General features: G+C 39.9%; 1 protein-coding gene across 1 annotated transcript in view; it reads left to right on the forward strand.

Annotated features, from left to right (window-relative positions):
* Nucleotides 1-19,927, forward strand: part of PIK3R1 (phosphoinositide-3-kinase regulatory subunit 1) — a 59,814-nt gene that overhangs the window by 10,674 nt on the left and 29,213 nt on the right. The gene's annotated exons all lie outside the window — the stretch shown is intronic.

Consider the following 19,927-nt stretch of genomic DNA (forward strand, 5'->3'; position numbering starts at 1 on the left):
CTCATTTGTTACAAGGGCCGGATCTGACATAAATGACATAAATGTCTCTTCGTTGGGCGGGGCCACGTGTGCCATAAAACGTAATGCCAGGTACCGGAGATAGAAACTGTAGAAAGGACAGCAGCTGGTAAGCTTCGAGTTGGTGTGCCCTCACTGTCCTCACTGCAAGACCTCCTGGGGTGGGAGGGGGGTGCAGAAGGAAACCCACAGAGGCGGACTTGAGAGGCAGTAGTGGTGTGCTGGGCAGATGCTCCCACAATGCTTGACTGGTGCAGGTGAGGTTGTTCTGCTGTGCTAAAGCCATAACGGAGTGGCTCTGCCCACCCCCAGCACTCCCTCCCTTGCATCAGGTGCTTGCAGGCCGCATAAGAGCCCTGGACGGGCCTGATCCGGCCCCCGGACCTTATGTTTAACACCCCTGATGTAATGTTTCTATTGATCTCTGAACATTTAGAATTAAATTTAGCAGCAATAAACTGAGAGATTGGTGCTCAATATCTTTGGTCTATACCCCACTGAGCAATGGGTTATAATCCAAAGGAGGATTATTCATGTAGTTTTTCTGGGGTTTTTAGGTCACTGTGTACATGTTGTGAACTGATACAGTTATTGTGATTTTGTTTATATGTTCAGTTATCCCTGGTGAAAGGGGAAGTAAAAAAATGCTGAGCTAGAAACTGTTTCCTTTGTTTGCTCTCAGCTCTTGTATTTTCCCTATTTTTGTGTAAAGCATTTCACTTGTGTCCAACACAGAAGACTGAGTAGGTAAGTTACCTGTGGTGGGCATCACACTTCTGTAATCAATCAACATTCTCTATGTTTTTGTTTCTGCGTATATTTATTGGTGCTTGGTAGTACATGAAAACTTTTTAAAATAACTATTAATTTAAAGCTTTTCAGCGTAACAACAATTTTTGAGGCACTTTTGAGGAACAGAGAGTTTAGTATTCCTCTGAGTTTGTTGCAGAAGTGCCTGCAATCTATATGAGACTCAGTAGAGTTGGGGGGGGGGAAGGGTTCTGGGACTGTCCCATTGGAGTTTGCATTGTATTGGGAAGAGTATACAGTAGCTGAGGCATTCTGTAACAGAAGAGATGACCCATGGAATTGAAAGTTACTGAAACAGGGTGAGGCTGGTGTTTCACTGGGGAAATAAGAATTTAAGATGAAACATTGCTTGTATTTTTTTTTCTGTTGTCACTCCTGGTAATGATGCTGAACATCTTAAGAGTATTTACATAAGCTTCTTTGTACTGTTGAGAAATGTCTCTTTTCATACACAAGTTTGCAATATAATTGAAGCCCAGAAATTTAAAATGTCTGCCTGTTACGTGTTTACCCGTTTTTATTAAAACTAATAATTTAATGGCTGAGTTTTGGGCTGATACAGCTGTAAACAATTACTTGTAAGATTTTATAACAACATTTCAAAATACCCTGCTTAATTGTATCAGAAGAGTCTCATCCTCTGCTTCATGTAGGTAGTTATGGTAATGATTTAGTGAGGTGTCCCTTGCTCTGAAATTATGCTGAAGTTGAGAACTTTCAGCCTTTGGTACAAAAATATGTTAATCAGATGTTTTAAAAAATACGTGGTACCCATTTTTATCAATAGAACTACTACTCTGTTGTTTGACTCCACCTGCTGGTTAAAAAAAAACATAGTACAGGAAAGATTTAAGAAACTAAACTGATGAATTGAAATTAGATAGAATGGCATCAAACTCTGCTTTCTGAGAAGTCCTCCTATTTTAACAATGTGAACTGTGTAAGAGTTAGTAAGACTTGGTACCTAAACTTTAAGCTGGTGGTAACTGCTGCTGCAATTCTGAAACAAAAGTCTTGTCTGTTTTCATCTTGAAGTGACAAGTTGCATGCTGGAGCAGTTACACATTTTAATCTTATGTTAGTATCTATTACCTGGCACTGTATAGATTAGTTTAGGTGACTCTTGGTAGGGGAGGCGGTATAAGGAACAGTATATTTATTCAACATATGGTTGTTTGCAACGGCTAAATTCTTGCCAGTGATAATTCTGTAGTACTAAGTAAATTGCTATGCCCTCTTAAATCTTTAATGCCATTTATCCACACACAGTTCTTGTGAAGGAACGCAGATGTCGGCAGTGCAGCTGGCCATAAAACTTTTCGCATGTGTATCTAGCTTACAATCTGGTTCCATGATGAACTACAATGAAATCAATCTGAAGGCTGAAATCTGAGGAATTACCTTAATTTAATAGTTTGGAATGAAAAGGGCATTTGTATTATAATTTAAGGATGGTTGTGTGGAGAAGGCTTAAACATCCAGAGGCATTATTTACATTCTAAACTTGAAGAAGCAAGTAGATCATAATTACAGTAAAAGAAAAACACCAATCTGTTTAGTTTTAGTTTTAGTTGAAAATGGAATGCTGTATGACCCCTTATACATCTTATTTAAATGACTGGCCTGCACTATCCTGAAGATTCTAGTAACAGTGAATGCTGAAAGTGTATCTATAAATCCAAATTTTGAAGCCACATTTATAATCAACTGTGTGTTGGCTAAATGCTGACCTCCACAAGCAACTCCAAACAAAGGTCTTACAGTTCGTCTAAAATGCGCTTAGCCTTTGGCAAGCCTCCAAGGAGAGGGGAGCTCTGCAGCTGTGAGACAGCCACCAAGAACACCTCTTTACGTGTCTTTGTTGTCTGAATGTGGCGCATAGATGGCATTGTAAAGAGAGTACTCATAATTGATCTTAGGATGTGAGGGGACATAAGGGAGAAGACAGTCTCTTGGTTATGTCTAACCTGTTTAGAGACTCATCATAATAATGATAATAAACCTTAGTAAAGAAAGTTCAGTTGTAATAGGATTTAATTTGGGAATATTTCCTAGCCTATTAACTGGTGCTCATATTAATTGTTTCACACCAAAGTGTTCACCTGTACAGGATCACTGTGAACTTAGTACTTCTGAAACCTAATTTTCAATTTGTCAGGTAAAATTGGGTTTTTGATTTGCTGAGGCTAAGCAGTAACTATGTTGCCTAAGGGAAAAATGAAACATGGTGTTCCCCAATCCTGGCTTTGTTTCAAAATGCTAATACTGGGCTGGGAGACCAAATGCACGGGAGAGTCATGTCAAAATAGATGTGACCTGTGGGTACTGCCACCATTTAAAAGCAATTTTAAAATGCCTTGAGGTCCCAGTCCCTATTGGGTCCACAGTGTGACGGGCTGAGGTACTCTTGTCCCCACTCCACCATGATTTTTTCAAATGCTGAAACAACCTCATGAGGATGCCACTGTTATGGCACTTGAAAGAGCATGGAGGAGAACAATGCAGTGGACTGGGTCAAGATCAAGCTGTCGTGGCATTTTTAAATGCGGGTCTCCATTTGGACCAAACAACACTGTCACCTCTAGACTGACACCCCCCCCCCCCCCGTGAGACAGAACACCGTGCTTGAAACCAAGTGCCAAACTACAGTCTAGCTGTTCCAATGAGGGAAGAAACTAAGGCCAGCATTAGATCTGTTGCAGAATATTTGACAACAGGGATCTCCTTAAAATGCTAAATTGAGCATTATTGTACTGACCTTATTGAGTAATTGTATAGGTCCACTGCTATATTATCTTCCTATGTCTCTTATAAATTTTAGACTTTTTATGAGATATATCTATTTTATTGCTTTGGTATTTTACCTTCTTGTCTGTACTGTTGTATTCTGTTACATTATGCTGGCTTTGTTTTGTTTTGCTCTGCTGTGATGTATTGGTTTTATGCTTGACATATGAGCTTAATAATAAAGGAAAGGAGTAAGCATTTCCCTTGTCAATGCTGTGCAATATTGTTATTTGTTTGTGGGCTGACTAATAAGGCTGTGTGCATTAAATTTCTCTTCCGTCCCCTCAAATAGTGTATGTGGGGCCTATATTTAGACATAACAAACCATGGCTTATCACTACAGAAACAATCCTTAGTCATCTTTGGACTTACATGCTCCCTTCAATGCATGCAGCTTGGGAACTGAAGATTTCCACATTCTGTGCAAGCCATATTTTGTTACTTTATTCATACTGGATGAAATTAAAACCTGTGTTTTGTTTTCCGGCCTTCAAACCTGATTCCTGTTTACCTCTTTAAATTAACTCAAAATCTGTGTTCACAAAGTGACTAGAACCTTTTAGAGAGCGAGTGCCCAAACTGTGACCCAAAACCCACTTATTTATCGCAAAGTGCCAACACGGCAATTTAACCTGAATACTGAGGTTTTACTTTAGAAAAAACAACTCATACATTAATTTAAGATGATCCAAACAAAGTAAGGAAGCAATCCCAAATGCTTTCATTTACTTAAAATTATTCCACACTTTAATGACGGTCTAGGCCTGGCTGGGGCGATGGCACACGTGCCCACAGAAAGGGCTCTGAGTGCCACCTCTGGAACCCGTGCCATAGGTTCGCCATCACTGGACTAGAAGATGAAAGATCAATATTTTAAGCCTATCAATTTGTGTTCAGAAAATCCTGTGAATCTGTGATTTGAATACTGCTATATTAAAGACTTAAAAACAATAACTTTTTTCAAATAAAGATTATGGTCTGCAGAAGTTATTCCTTTTTTCCTATGCATACTCTTTTTGGGACAGATGTAATTTTTTTTAAAAAGTTATAAGTCAAGGTTTTTAGAACTAGTAAAAGTTCAGAGTATGTTTCTTTTGCTGTGCTAGGGTATGAAAAGTATCACTATTCTGTATGTTTCTCCTTAAGCAATAAGCATGCATTTTCATAGAGACATTTGTTCTAGCCCAACACTTGTCCTAACACACAAACCGACAGCATTGCATTAAAAGGCAATCTATTGTAATCATTGCAAACCTCCTCTAGTGGCCTACTGGTGGATAGCACTTCTTAATTGATTTAATTCTTAATTGAAAGCCAATCAACTGAGGTATGTTACCAGCCTTTTGGATTTAATTGTGTGGTTCAAAGCTTTATTTCTTCACTGTTTCACCAGAGTGACAGAGGTGTGAGCTTCGTTCTTACTATACCTATTAACACAAATAGGTACATTTGCATGTGTACAAATTTTCAAAGCATTGATGTTAACTAAATTTTAGTTGAAATTAGTTCTTTTAAAACTGTGGAGGGGTTGCCTTATTTTCAACATTAATATATTCAGAAATGTATATTAATGTTAAGTGAAATTAAGCACTTATTAAGCCAATATTAAGCACTTTGTCTAATTCCCTTCAGTGCATTAACCCGGACACTGAAATCAATATGGCATGAAAATGCTTCACTTTGATTGGATCATGCCCTTAGGAAATAGTATTGTATAAATACATGCTCAAAACAGTTCACATATTGCAATCTCAGCAATTCTTCCAGTAGTTCATAAAACAGGCCCGGGTCATTAACCATAAACTACTGATGAGGAGGATGGCTGAAGCTGAAAGATGGTGCCTGGGGCAACTGAATGAGTTTATGACTTGAGATTTCAACTTAATAAAAATGAAACCTATTTTTGTTTCTCTCAGGCCAAAGGTTTATTTTTGTGTTTTTAGTAGTCTCTGCAAGAAGGCAGGCTGTTCAAGCAAACAGGCTGAATTCTCTTATTTCTGATATTTCTGTAAAGCATACCACCAAAAACAGAAATAAAAACCAGGTCACTTAATCCATTTGATTTACATCTTGGGGATTACTGTACAGACCGACCCAAATTAATTGTGCAAGTATTAGTAAAGCTTGAGCACTTGCATCAAGAGAAGTTGGTCCAAATCACCTTACTAACATATTCTGTGAAAAGGGGAAGACAGTTATATGCTAGTCAGGGTTTTTCTCCAGATGTTTCCTCCCAAACACACATGTAGAGTTATTTATTATGTTTAGGTAACAGAAGGAACCAAATGGATTACTTTTTTTAGTTTGCCCTGTTCATCTGATGTACATAATATGTCACTGAGTGTTTACACCAAGACAGCGTTAAAAATGACATGTTGCCATTTTTTATTTGCAAGGATAAACAGTTTCTCTCTGTTCAATGACAATCACTGAAAGGCCTCATCTAAAATAATATTTTCTCCAAGGGTGGGTTTGTTGCCTTCTGTTTTTCGGCCTTCCTTGTTTGCTCAGTGTTGCCCAGAAAAGAGCACGATTGCCGTCAGATCCCTCATTAACTTAAGTGAAAATAGGATCAGACCTAAACAAATTATCTAGGGTTAGTTCTTCTAGTTGGTTTAGGGGAGCCTTGTCTGAGAAAGTACAGAATTGGACTGCAGTGCTAGAGGGTCACCACTGTACTGGCTGTAGATTGCTAGTGGGCTTTTAAAAAATCCTTTAGGGAAAACAGGATTACTTGCTGTCCATCTGCTATCTTTTGTCTACTCACCTAGCAGAGTTGGTATTATCTGTGACCATTTGATGCTATTTCGCACCTAGTGATACAGAGCATGCAAAAATATATCTGAGAGTGCTTGTTTAGATGTACCCTACTATTTCACCTGATCTTTCTTGAGTCTAAGGGCCAATTTTCATGTTATCCTTGCATGAGTAGGGTTGGAGCACCTTCATTTGAAGAAAGGCTGAAGAGTCTGGGAAGGCATGATAGACATTTATAAAATTATGCATGGGGCATATTTTGGGGGCATCCAGTGAGGTTGTTAGGGAGTTGATTAAGGACAAAAAGAAATACTGTTTACTCAACGGTGCAACTCTCTGCCAGAGAATGGAGTGGTGGCTACAGGCTTTGAAGGGGATTGGACAGATTTATGGCTACTAGTCATAGTGACTAAAGGGAACTTCCACATTCGGAGGCAGTAAACATCAAAAGGGGGCAACCTCAGGGGAAGGCCTTGGCCTGCCCTTTTGTTGGCCCTCCAGAGTAAGTGGATGGCTGTTGTGTGAGACAGGATGCTGGACTAGATGGACATTGGTCTGATCCAGTAGGGCTCTTATTTGAGCATAGGGAGATAATAAGCATGAGAAAATTGACTTCTAGAACTGTTGGTAACGTACTGATTGTTGCCGTTTCCCACTAGTTTCTGTCTTATTTGCTTAGAGTCACTGAAGTGAGTCCTATGCAACCGTGAGCCCAGAGGGGGAATCCCATTATTATAGTATCAGCTTCATAGTCATTGGCCTCCAGTCTCTCCCAGAAAGAGCACCATGACAAAGGGGAAGAGCCGGTTGCCCCAAGTGTCAGCCAAGGAACCCCGTAGCATTGGAAGGTTGCCCCTGTCAGCAGCTCGGCCAGAAAGAGCTCTGCTCCAACTGCCAGTTGCCCTAGATCTTCAGATGTGAGAGGAAGGGTGTGTGTAAGCAGCCTTGGATAGAATTTGATTGAAAGATATGTATCTCTTGAAAATAAAAAAAGTATTGTACAGAATTGTCTCTGACTTAATCTGCTATTATTGATATGCTAGATTTGAGTCCAGTAGCCCCTTAGAGATCGACAAGATTTTCAGGGTATCTGATGAAGGGAGCCTTGACTCTCAAAAGGCCATTCCCTGAATATCCGACTCAGATCTAGCTGTTCTACTGCAGACCAGCATGGCTACCCCTCTGGACCTACTGTCGATATATATATGCTCAAAAATAAGCCTTAGCTACCCAAGCAATAGTGCAGATCACTGTACAGAATGTAGCATACAGATGCAAGGGCCTCTTGAGTAGGGACTTCCTGCACTGAAATACTGTTAAGGGATTAGTTCACATTATCCAAATAACGACATTTGTCAGTCAGGAAGGAAAACTGACTAAGGCATACTAGACAAACTTACTCAGCAAGGGGAAAATGTAACAGTGAAAAATAAAATGTCTGCATATGTTATCAAGAAAGGCATAACAATTCTAAACTCCCCAGTCTGCGGCATGATCCTGAACATGGAACAAGTTCTGTCCCCAAACCTCCTTTATGTTCCATTTAAGAATACTGCTAGAGCAACATATTCCATAGTAGAACAAATGAGTCCAGTGGCACCTTTAAAACCAACAAAGTTTTATTCAAGGTATAAGCTTTCATGTGCGTGTATACTTATTCCAAAGTTTAAAGACACGTGTGCATGCACAGAAAAGCTTATACTTTGAATAAAACTTTGTTGGTCTTAAAGGTTCCACTGGATTCAAACTTTGTTCTGCTGTTTCAGACCAACAGGGCTACCCACTTGAATCTATATTCCATAGTAGTACTCTGTAGTCCCACTAAGAACTAGTGGCTGGAAAGAGCTCTCTGAGCCTCACCTACCTCACAGGGTGTGGGGAGGGGAAGGGAAAGGAGTTTGGAAGCCACTCTGAGGGAAGTGTGGGGTATAAATCCAATCCTCCTCCTCCTCTGTTTCTGTGATGTGTATATGTGTCCACATGTGTCCGTGGTGTAATGTTTGAAGCAGCCATCAGAGATGTCTCTTCCTTCTATTGCTGTTGCCACTACAAACAGCCACTGGTTCATGATTGCAGCATTCTTGCTGGCGAAGAGCCAGGCTCATTCTAAATAAGAAGAAGCTTGTTTCTTTGATGTTAGAAACACTGCCACAAATTAAATTTTGGCTGTGCATCCCCATCCTTTCCTGCAAACCTCCCTCCCCCCGAAACTTGGTCTATATACAGATTCTGTGTAGCTGCTGAACTTTCTTTAAAAAAGAGGGAAGGGGATGTGAGTAGTATAGGAGATAATGGATGATGCATTGTCATGCATTTTTTCTGTGCACCCTGAATAACGCTAAAGAGCTAGAACTTCTGGCTGCCAGACAGTCATAAGATCTCCTGGCTACCCTACACCCATGGAAACAAACAACCAATCAAACAGCCCTTCTCAGAACTACTTGACAAGGGGTATAGGAGACTGCATCCAAATCTGCCAAATGAATATTGAGGGAATAAGCAAGTCTAAATGCCAATTCTTGTCGCAAATCTTACTGGCCAATAAAATAGATTTAGCTCGTGTTCAAGTAACTTATCTTGATAATGAAAATCAAGTCTGCCATAGAGCAGAAATTGCAGGATATGATGTTATTGGCATCATGTACCATCATACCTAAGGGATAGTGACTTATGCCCAAGGCAACAGTGATAATGTGAAGCTGGTATTGATCAGTGTCCACACTGACAACCACACAATCATAGTAAAAGTTGGGGAAGTACATGTTGTCAGTGTTTACAAACCGACTGCAGTTTCACAGCCAGTACATGTCCTATCAACCTACCCTCATCCTTCCGTATACGCTGATGACTTTAACAGCCACCATGGAAATTGGAGATGCACAGTTAATGATAAGAACAATGAGGCACTTGTTGACTGGGCTGAAGAACATGGCTTGCATCTTGTTTTCGATGCTAAAGACAGATGCACTTTCAGATCAGTGGCATGGAATAGAGAGTCCAACCCTGATTTAACATTTGTTTCATCTGGCTGGAGATGTATGCAGATGTATTCTTAAGGCTTTCCCACACAGTCCGCATCAACCTGTAATCCTCGAGGTAGGAAACCAATAACCAGTTATCAGGTCTTTTCCAAGACCATGATGGAACTTTAAAAGGGCAAACTGGAGCGATCACAGCGAGAGGCTGTATCAAAATTTCCTCAACAACAAAGACCCAGAAGTAGCAGGTGAACTACTTGACACTGCATGTAGACAAAAGTAAGCTGGAACAACTGTGAATTTGGATTTCAGGCATTCCAGTAGGAAAGCCTGGAACCTGTTTAAAAAACTAGGTGCAAGCCTACCTATGCGCCGAGGAAATCCAGAGGTAACATCAAACCAGGTAGCTGCCTGACTGGTATCCCTATCCAGAGCTCCAAAGGACTGAGATTTTGCAATGAGAATTAAAAAAGAACTCCAGATTTTGAAATGCACCTGCCCTGAAGACTGCAAGCTGTCAGGGGATTTCACTACTGATGAGATTTCAAAGGCACTGAAGGACATCAAGAGCAGAAAGGCTTTGACTGCATCTGTAATGGATTCCTGATCAACAGTGGCACGTTCACAAAAAAGTGGCTTGCAAAGTTTCTCACTGACATCATGAGAACAGGAAGACTCCTAGAGGAATTCAAGAAAGTGTAGATAGTTGCTATTCTGAAACCTGGAAAACCAAAACCTCCAGCAGAAAGTTACAGAGCTGTTTCCTTCTGAGCTCCTGTTATAAACTCCTCGAGAGGCTTATCCTGAACAGAATCAGTGACAGAATTAACGAACATGTCCCTATAGAGCAAGTAGGATTTAGACCCTGTCTTAGTCTGTGAAGACCAGTTTCTCAGCCTAACAACTTTCATTGAGGCAGGCTATCAGAAGTGTCTTAAGACAGCAGCAGTTTTCGTTACTCTAACTGCTGCTTACGACACAGTCTGGAGGGATGGTCTGCTGTACAAGTTTTTACAAGTTTTCCCCTGCAGAACTTTATTCTGACTCCTAAATAACATGCTGAGCGATAACACTTTCCAAGTAATTATGGGTTGGTCAATCAGCAGGCAAGAGAAACTGAATAACGGTCTACCCTAGGATTCAGTCCTCATTCCAGTTCTTTTCAATCTGTACCTCTCTGATGTTCCCGAGGTGATATCCAGGAAGTTTGCTTATGCCGATGACATGGGGATTGCAGTAGAGCCCAAATCAGTTGAAAGGACTAGGGAAATACTGACTAGGGAAATACTGACTAGGGACTTCGAAATTTTGGCTGACTACTACTGTAAATGGTGGCTTATCCCAAGTCCAGGGAAAAAACAGAATGCTTCTGTTTCCTTCTCAATAACAATCTTGCCAACCGTGAACTGAATGTCTACCTTAATGGCACTCGACTTACAATCATACACCTAAGTACCTTAGCATTACCCTGGACAGGACCTTGACCTATGAATACCATCTTACCAATGTATCAGTGAAAATACGCAAAACAACATTTTCCAAAAATTATGTGGTACAACTTGGGGTGCATCTACAGAACTTAGATGCTCAGTTTTGAAGTTGGTGCATAGTACTGCGGAATATGGTGCTTCAGTGTGACTCAGCAGCCCCCATGTCCACAAACTTGATGTCCAACTCAATACAGCATCTCCAAAGATAAGATGCTCTTCTTCCAGTAGTTTAGCCCCTGGTGTGAACAGAGAGATGGGGTGGCTCAGAGCCCTGATTCCACCTAACACCCAAACCCCACCAGGGAAAGGTGTTCACAATCACAATGTGCTGTGCTTTTAGCAGGTTCCCTGTCTCTCTAACTGCCAACACCCAACAGAGGAGAGGGTGTGGAGATGAGCTGAGGGTATATATAGCACTCTGGTCTCATAGAGTAGAATTGGAACTCTGTTATTTTTATTAGATTTTATAAGCCTATATTGTACACTTCAACAGTATCATCAGCAAGTTTACATATATTTCCATAGCTTGTATCACACTTATTTTCTACAACACTGATTAATATTACCATCTTTCCTTCAATAACTGACTTTCCTTATTTTCACAATTCAAGTCAAAACCAATCTGTGTTGACTAAACCTCTATATTTCTATAACCTTTTGAGGATTAATAAGTGCCAATTCAAACTTGAAGTTCTTCTCCCAGACTCTATCAAGTTCTAACTCTTATCCCAGCCCTATGTCTTGCCAATTCTGTGTGATCAATATAGGGGTTTAAATTCATAATTATTTCTTTTCCCTTTTATACCATTTAGTTTACCACATGAGATTTTTATATTTTCTTAATATTTTGTTTAAAGTTTTTAGTTTCTTCTTTCAAACATTCCTTTTCCCTTAGATTTCTCAACAACATCCATTTATAATTTCCACACCTTAGATTTCCCTATGACTAACCTTCTTAAGTACCTTACCATAAGTAACAAAGAACCTATTTACATCAAGTTTTCCTTCTATCCAATGGCACAATTAATTCTAATCAATTTCTAATCCCATGATTTTACATTACCCCACAATCTGCTAGAAGTTCATTATTCTTAGATATAATTAATTTCATTTTAAACCCTTAAAAATCTCATCCTTCCCCCCCTATTAACAATTACAAACCCTTTCTATTCATTAAAATAATCACAAGTTTTACATTAACATTTTCCCCCTAAAGATTCCAAGTCAAATTCATAGATAAATCAATATAAATACCAATATTTCATTTCATAAACCAATAGATTTCAGATCGTTTGACCATAAAAATAATTCATACATTTCCACCCCTGCATTTACCAAATCACAAATCCCTTTTATAATCAGATTGTGCCACGCTTCCCATCCTATTACAACTTTTCCCCCCTAATCCACTATACTTGTCCTCTTTATTATTTACCCAACCTTATTAATTCTCCTTATCTTAAATCTCCCCTTAAAGTCAGTTCTAACTTCCCCTAATAATTCCTCTCAAATTCATAAGTAAGTAGGTTTAAATACAGGTACCAAAAAGCCAACACATTTCAGGTCAGTCATCCAAATACATAAATTTAAATATAGTTATCAAAACTTCAATTCATATTCCAATAGCTATCTTGTCAATCTTCCAGATCTATCCAAAGAGAGGGGGGAGGCATCAAGATTACTTTCTTCAAATCGCTTTCTTTTTCTCTTGGACATTTGCAGCTTATTTTTTTCCTCAACATATCCCCATGCCTTTGTTCCTTGAGCACTCTTTGTCTTCCATAGCTCTTTCTTCTACCTTTCACTCCTTCCACAATCCTGGATCTGTTAATCCTTTTGAACTTCCTTAACCATCGCTTATACCTTCGAGACTTTTTGTTTTTCCCTCGCCCAGTCTTTAAACATTGATTGTTTTCTTTTAAAGAGACCATTTTAAGTCCTGGTTGATTCACTTTAAGTTCTGCTTCAACTTTTATCAACTCTACCCCCTCATCCAGTTTCTCTTCCTTAACACTGTCCATATTTTTTATCATATCCTCTGCCTCATGGATTTCTTTCACAGTGATTTGTTCTTGCTTTTCCGCTCTCTGTTTCCACCTGCAAGCCATATTCCTTTCTTGTTTCCATACATGCTTCTTGACATCCTCTCCTCACCGCCTCTCTTATCTCTCTGATGAATTTCTCCATTTCTGTCTCACCCCTCTCCAGCTCTTCCTCTCGTTCCTCCTCATTTCTTTCAATCTGCTCCATCTCTTTCAAACTCCACAAAATACACAAATCTATTTTTCTCCCCAAGTCTCTCGAAGCTCGAACAAAACCAGCACTATACAGAGTTCCCACGCCGCTTTCTTCCCTCCTCCAAAATAAATCATTATAAATCAGTCCTTTTCATTCCCCCGGCTGCTATACTTCCCTGTTTTGGACGCCGCAGTTTGGAGGTCTATTACCATTTTTCAGCTGTTTATAATTCTTCCCTCACATCCATTTCGATAGTTCAGTTAACATATCTTTTATTTCTTTACGTTGCTGCCTTATCAGTTCACCGTTCTTCCCGTGCAAAGTTAAAAATCCGGGTGGCTGCAACTCTGCAAAACCATGGCAGCCATGTTTGCTCCACCGAAGGTCCCTGCTTCAGGCGATTCCTGGACACCCCCCGCATTGCCGACTGCGGGGGGGGAAATAAAGCCCCTTGCTCCAGCAAGCCACACCAGGCCCGCTGGTCGGGAATTCCCGGCAACCGGGATCCCCGAAAGAAGACAAACGGGGTCGGGTGGTTCAGCGCTTGCTGAAACACGCCCGTCGTCGCACCATACCGGAAGTGATCTCTTGTAGGAATAATTTGTGTTGATCAGCACAAGCTTCTGACAAGTTATGTACAAGTATATGTGTGTGTGTGTGTTTCATTATTTGATTACCTTAGGAGACTGTTGTTTAAGTTGGCAGGCTGACTTAGTAAAAGCAAAGCTTGTCTACTGGCAAGATTACAGCATGCCAGGGAGGGGAAAAGGCCCAGTGTTGAGGTATAGTGTGTTTATGGTGTGAGGAAATTTTTGTTTGTTGGAAAATGTAGCATTAAATGGGGTTCCAATTTATTGTACTGGGATCAAGATGATAGTGCTTAGGAATAAAAGATAATTTTTTTAAAAAAAGAATCAAAGTGATATGCTAGAAAATCTGAAATATTTTGTCCTGCTAAATTCTAGAAAGACTGGAAGTTTAGCTGTGAGTTATTTCTTCAGTGTTCATTAGGCTGGTATTTTAACATAACAAAGCAGAAAAATAATAGTTTGGTGTTTCAGAGTATATTCATACTCTGGCAGTGGGTGCTATAAGCAGTTTAGAGCTTCACATAGCATTTTCCCTGTGGGTATACAGGGAAATGTGTGACTTGTTTGGAAAATGATAATAAATAGGTTTTCTCCCTCTCCTTTGTACTGGCTAACTGAATAAATATAACAAACCAGGTACCCTGTACTGGCATACTGATTGGTCTGAGTCCAAATTCTGCTGTTGATTGATGTTTCATTAGGCCATGCTCCATTCTGTAGCAGTTGATAATAAGCCTTAGTGACTGCTACTTGGTAGGGAACCATAGAGTATAAATTGCACAAGGAACTTCTTAGTTTCTTTATGGCTTCAGTTCAGGAATTCTACAACTACTAGAACAAATTCAGTGTCAGATTCATTATGCTTAATTTATATGTGCCTGTGATGGACCAGCTGCTTACTTTAGACAAAAACTGCAAATCATTTCCCACAGATGGCAGTGTGCAAGACCATTATGTGCCTTTTATACCAGAGGAAGATTAAATTTTACCAAGGTGCTTAACAAAAGAGATAGTCCAGCAGTTTTTTTTTAAAAAAAAAACCCTGCGTGTGGAGAAAAATTCCTTAGTGAAGAGAATAAGTAAATGGCCTTAGATTCCCTAGAGGGTGACAACTCTTTGTAGAAAAGCAGTGGTGAGGTAGAAGAGGTAGGCCATTGCCACATCAGTTCAGCTGTAAGCAACTTTTAATTGGTGCATATTTTTGTACATTGCTGTAAGATTCAGGGGAAAGGCTAATTAGAGTACATCTTGTTCTAACTTCATGCACAAATTCAATATGATAAGATTGTGTACAAAGTATGCCTTCAGGTCCGTGCTGGCACCTTCATTGCCCTTAGGAATAAGAGCACCAGCTTATTAGAAGAAAAGGTCACCCAGAGCAAGATCTGCTAACTGGGGAAACAGCTCTTCTCTTTCTTTTTAAACCATTTTCTGGTAAAGAGTTCAGAGAAAGAGAGCTTTAATTTCTCCCTAAAAGGAGGGCTGTTTGAGAGACCTTTTCATTTTACAATCCAGCATCCTGATCCTGAATATTTTCTGGCTGCAGTGCAATTTTATTGCCAGTTTGGTGTAGTGGTTAAGTGTGCGGACTCTAATCTGGGAGAACCGGGTTTGATTCCCCACTCCTCCACTTGCACCTGGCTGGATGACCTTGGGCAAGCCGTAGCTCTGATAAGAGCTGTTCTTGAAAAATAGCAGTCTCTGTCAAGAGCTCTCTCAGCCCCACCTACCTCACAGGGTTTCTGTTGTGGGGAGGGGAAGGGAAAGGAGTTTGTAAGCCGCTCTGAGACTCCTTTGGGTAGTGAAGGGTGGGGTATAAATCCAATCTCTCTTCTTTATTGTAGTTTCTGCTGTCTAAATGTTGGAACAGATTCTCTAAGGAAAAATGTTTTTCTTCCTATATGAAATAACCTGGGTTAGCAGACTTGTTCTGCTGCTGACACTGTTGTCACTGTGTTTATAGAGGTGTTATTATTGTTCCAAAAGGGTTCTGTTTAATCCTTCTGGGAATGGAGAGAGTTGGGTGGAAAGATTTTGACTACCTTCCTCTTCCAACTGCATCCCCCTGTACTCCCCAAAGCCACTCCTGAGAGAAAGGGCACCTTTGGAAGCTATGGGATGTGGTGCAGGAGGCTGTAGCAAGGGAAGCCAGCAAAAATTATCCCTATCCCACTGTTGTATGAACTTTTCCTCTTTTTGTGGAGCTTCTGCTTTTGCAAGACAGGGAGGGGTGACATCTCTGCCCCCCCTTTACTTTAGGCCTTGCACTTTGTCCCGCGCTGTTCCTGAAAGTCTCCTGATGTTCAGGAGTAGCTGAGGGAAGTGCATAACTTCCTTGCCTGTTAATGGAAGGATTTCACCCGTTATTTATTATATTTTCTGCCTGTCATTCCTTCGTGAACATCCAGGTAGCATAAATTGGCTTTCTAGGAAGTTGCGTGCCCAGCCTCTAAACAGACCCCAGACCTGCTTAGCTCTTGTGAGGTTGCTGTATCACATGAACCCAGGGAGTATTTCTAAAGAAGCCTGAGTGAAAGTAATGTCATGAATTCTGTAACAGCAGAGCTATAAAAATGGCCCATAGGGGGAGTAGAATATAACAGACACTTTAACTGCAGGCATGTCTTTTAAAAAAAAGGTTCCAGTTAGAGCCAGCAAAAAACATCTGTTGTCTTATTTATAGCTCCCGTTTCCAAGAAGTATATTCTATAGCAGATGAAAAAGTGGATGACAGCTCATAATTCATAAAGTTACCAAAGCCTAATCTGATAGAACATCGTGTACAAAACTCCACCCCACCTCACAGACAATATTGCTTCCTTTTAACACAAGAAAGCATGGTGTTTAAACATACTGAACAGACTTCCCATTTACTGCATTTGTTAGAATAATCATTGTAGAAGTGGGGTGTCTCATTGTCTGCAAAATGCTGTCTTGGAACCCTTTGCTGTGAACATACATTTGGTTAGCAAGTTTCCAATTTGTACCATTGCCATGTTGATGATTCTTTTTCTTTTAAAATTGAGACCTCTTCTTGCATGTCATGCTTTTTAATAAAATTGTTTTTACAACAGCAGAAAGATTGGCAAGGAGTATGTTCCATGCAGTGTACCAGAACTTGCCATGGCCTGGATAGCCCAGGCGAGCCCAGTCTTGTCAAATCTCAGAAGTTAAGCAGCATTGGCCCTAGAGATGTGAAGGCCCGGGAAAAAACCCAAAAAATTCAGGGGAGGGAAACGGCCCCCCCCCCCCCGTTTTTTTCCTGAAGCCTTTTTGTTTTTTCCCAAAAAATTGGAAAAATTGAAAAAAGAAAAGAAATTGATTATGGAACGTTTTATTTTAACGTGATGAATAAAATATTTTAAGACAAGGTGTTCAAATATTTTCCAAATCATTTCTAAAATATATATATATGGTATCAGATTGATCTACTTTCTGTGCACTGAGGACAGTCCTAGATTACAAGTGCTAGATTACAAGAAGCAAGTCCTAGATTACAAACTGAACTCTCCAATGCAAGAACAAGATGCATTTCTTCCTTTAGGAGGTGCTATTGTCAGAAGAAAATAAAAAGGTTTCAGTTTTGTTTTTGCATGTGGGTGGGTATTCTGTTTGTAATAATTGTTTGGATAGACTATATTTTTAATATGCTAGTTGTGATATTTCATGCCAAGTAAAAATGTCCATAGTCATATTTTATGTTCCTAAAGTAACAGAATGACTTTCAATCTAGAAAAGACAAAAGAAATGCTAATGTAGCATTTTTTCAATTTTTCTGAAAATTTCTGTTTCCCCCCCCCCAAAAAAAAACGGGTTTTTTTCCGACCTTCAAAATTTTCGGAAATTTTACATCTCTAATTGGCCCTGGTAAATATTTGGATGGGAGACCACCAAAGAATACCAGGGTCATTACACAGAGGCAGGCAATAGCAAACTATCTCTGGACGTTTCTTGCCTTGAAAACCCTATGGGGGTGGGGTTACCATAAATCAAATCCGACTTGACAGCAAAAACAAACAAACAGACAAAACTTACCAGAGTTTTCATAATCATTTTCCAGCAAAGTCCTGGAATTCTATCCCACCTTACTGTTCTAGAAAGCTCTAGTATACCAGTGTTGTCTATGATCTACTGTATGTAGACTATAGAGAAAGGAGATAATGTGGCATGTAGTTAAATGTATGATTATACGTTTCATAGTACTCTGTCTTTTTTAAAAAATGGCTTCCTTTAGTCTAAATAAATGAATGAATGGGATTAATCTTTTAAGTTTCTGTTGGCAGAATTCCAAAATGCATGCTGTAGCATTATTACATTTGTTCTCCAAACTGTGGCTGGGTTAACCATGTAAGAAATAACCTAGTACTTTCTGAAAACAGAAAAATAACTTTTGAGCTACATTATATACAGTATTAAAAGTATAAAATAAATAGAGGCATGGTTACATCTCTGTTAAGATCCTGTAATGGTGAATGATGTTTATGAATGATTCCTTTAAAAATACACCTGTTAATATATCAATTCAGAAAAATATGTATTCGTCAGTCCTTTTTTAAAAGTGTGATGGAAATTTTTAGTCAAGACATTATACTTCTTTATTGATTTTTCTGTACTGTACAGTCTTTTCACAGAAACTTTTAACTGGAGGTTAACAGTGTCCTTAACGATTCAAATGTAACAAAATAAATAACCTGCAAGGATACAAAACAGTCAAGAGGGATTGTTTTCCATTTTAAGCTCAGAGTAGGTTTATAAAATATTGTCACATAGTGTTAAGTATAAACTATATAACCTTTATGAATGTATAATGTAAGCTTTAAAATATAATTCTAAAACTCCCTAGTACAAATGTCTACATTCTGTTCATCGGAAGCACTGTCTATAAGAAATTCTCTAGCACAAGGTGAATAGGTGTTGCACAAAAACATGCATAAGTTGCAGAAAAACATGCATAAAACAACCAGCTATCTCTCTTTTCCATCAAGATCCAGGGAAGCTGTGGAGCAGCTTAGCCAGTGTCTAGAAGGCTCTGAGAGACTGGATGAGGGTAAACAAACTAGCATTAAACACAGACAAAACAGTGGTGCTGTGGCTCAGGGGAGAAACTGAGCCTGGAATAGGTATTCAGCATGCATAGGATAGGGCTGCACCTAAAACGAGCAGAGACTCACAGTTCGGATGTACTCGTGGATTCCTAGTTGACTTGGATGCCCAGGTGATGGAGGTAGCCCAGGGGTGTGTTCTTCCAGCCTAAGGTGATATGTCAGTGGCTGCTTTTCTGGACCTCCGGTGCCATGGTCACACGTATCTTGGTAACATCCAGGTATGTGGGCTGCCTTTTCGGGTGATTTGGAAGTTTCAGCTGGTTCAGAATGCTGTGGCCAGGAGGCTTATGAGGCATCGCTCCAAGCATCACTTCTGTCTTCAGAATAGGGGGAATCTACGTAATGGCTTTCTTGGCAGCTGCTTCTGCTCTGTGGAACTCCTTCCATTCTGCAGTGTGGATGGCTCTTTCTTTCCTTAAGAGTCCATCCAGCCCCAGCTGAAAACATTTTATTCCAGAAGGCCTTTTAAAGTTAAATTTTCTCTGATATTTGTTTTCAGTGGCTGTTGATTGAGATTTTTAAATATTGATTTTGTGTGGCTTTTAAAATATTTTGCAAGCTGCTTTGCAATGTGCTTCACTTATATGCTTCACTTATTTCAGAGCACCATGCCCCTTCAGTGGTGCCAAAGGCTTGTGCTCAGAATATTTAAGCTTTTTAAGTAGGGCATTTTTTGTTCATAGAAAACAGAAAAGTAGCTAATTCTGAGAAGGTTAACATGGAAGAGAGAAGTTATTTTTCTCATTGCTGTTAATTCTGAAAACTGCTAAGGAAAGGGATGTTCAGCCCCCCTCCCCAGTTTTCAAGTGAACTGTGTGTTAAATTCTCTAGGGTCACTAATGACATGAATTGTCTTGCGTGACATAGATCTGTCTGTAGTGGGTGAATGCCAGTTCACTAACTTTCATAGTTAAGTCCATTGCTGATAAAATGGTCATTAATAGTTCCACTTGAGCTGCGGTGGCTCAAGTGGTTAAGACGCTGAACTGCAGGCTGTGGAAGGTCGGTAGTTCAGCAGTTCGAGACCCGGGTGCCGCATGATGGAGTGAGCTCCCGTCTCTGGCCCCAGGTCCTGCCAACCTAGCAGTTCGAAAGCAAGACATTGCAAGTAGATAAATAGGTACCACTTTGGTGGGAAGGGAACAGCGTTCCGT

Source organism: Gekko japonicus, unplaced genomic scaffold, assembly GCF_001447785.1.
Source record: "Gekko japonicus isolate JY-2015 unplaced genomic scaffold, Gekko_japonicus_V1.1 scaffold836, whole genome shotgun sequence".
Classification (NCBI taxonomy): domain Eukaryota; kingdom Metazoa; phylum Chordata; class Lepidosauria; order Squamata; family Gekkonidae; genus Gekko; species Gekko japonicus.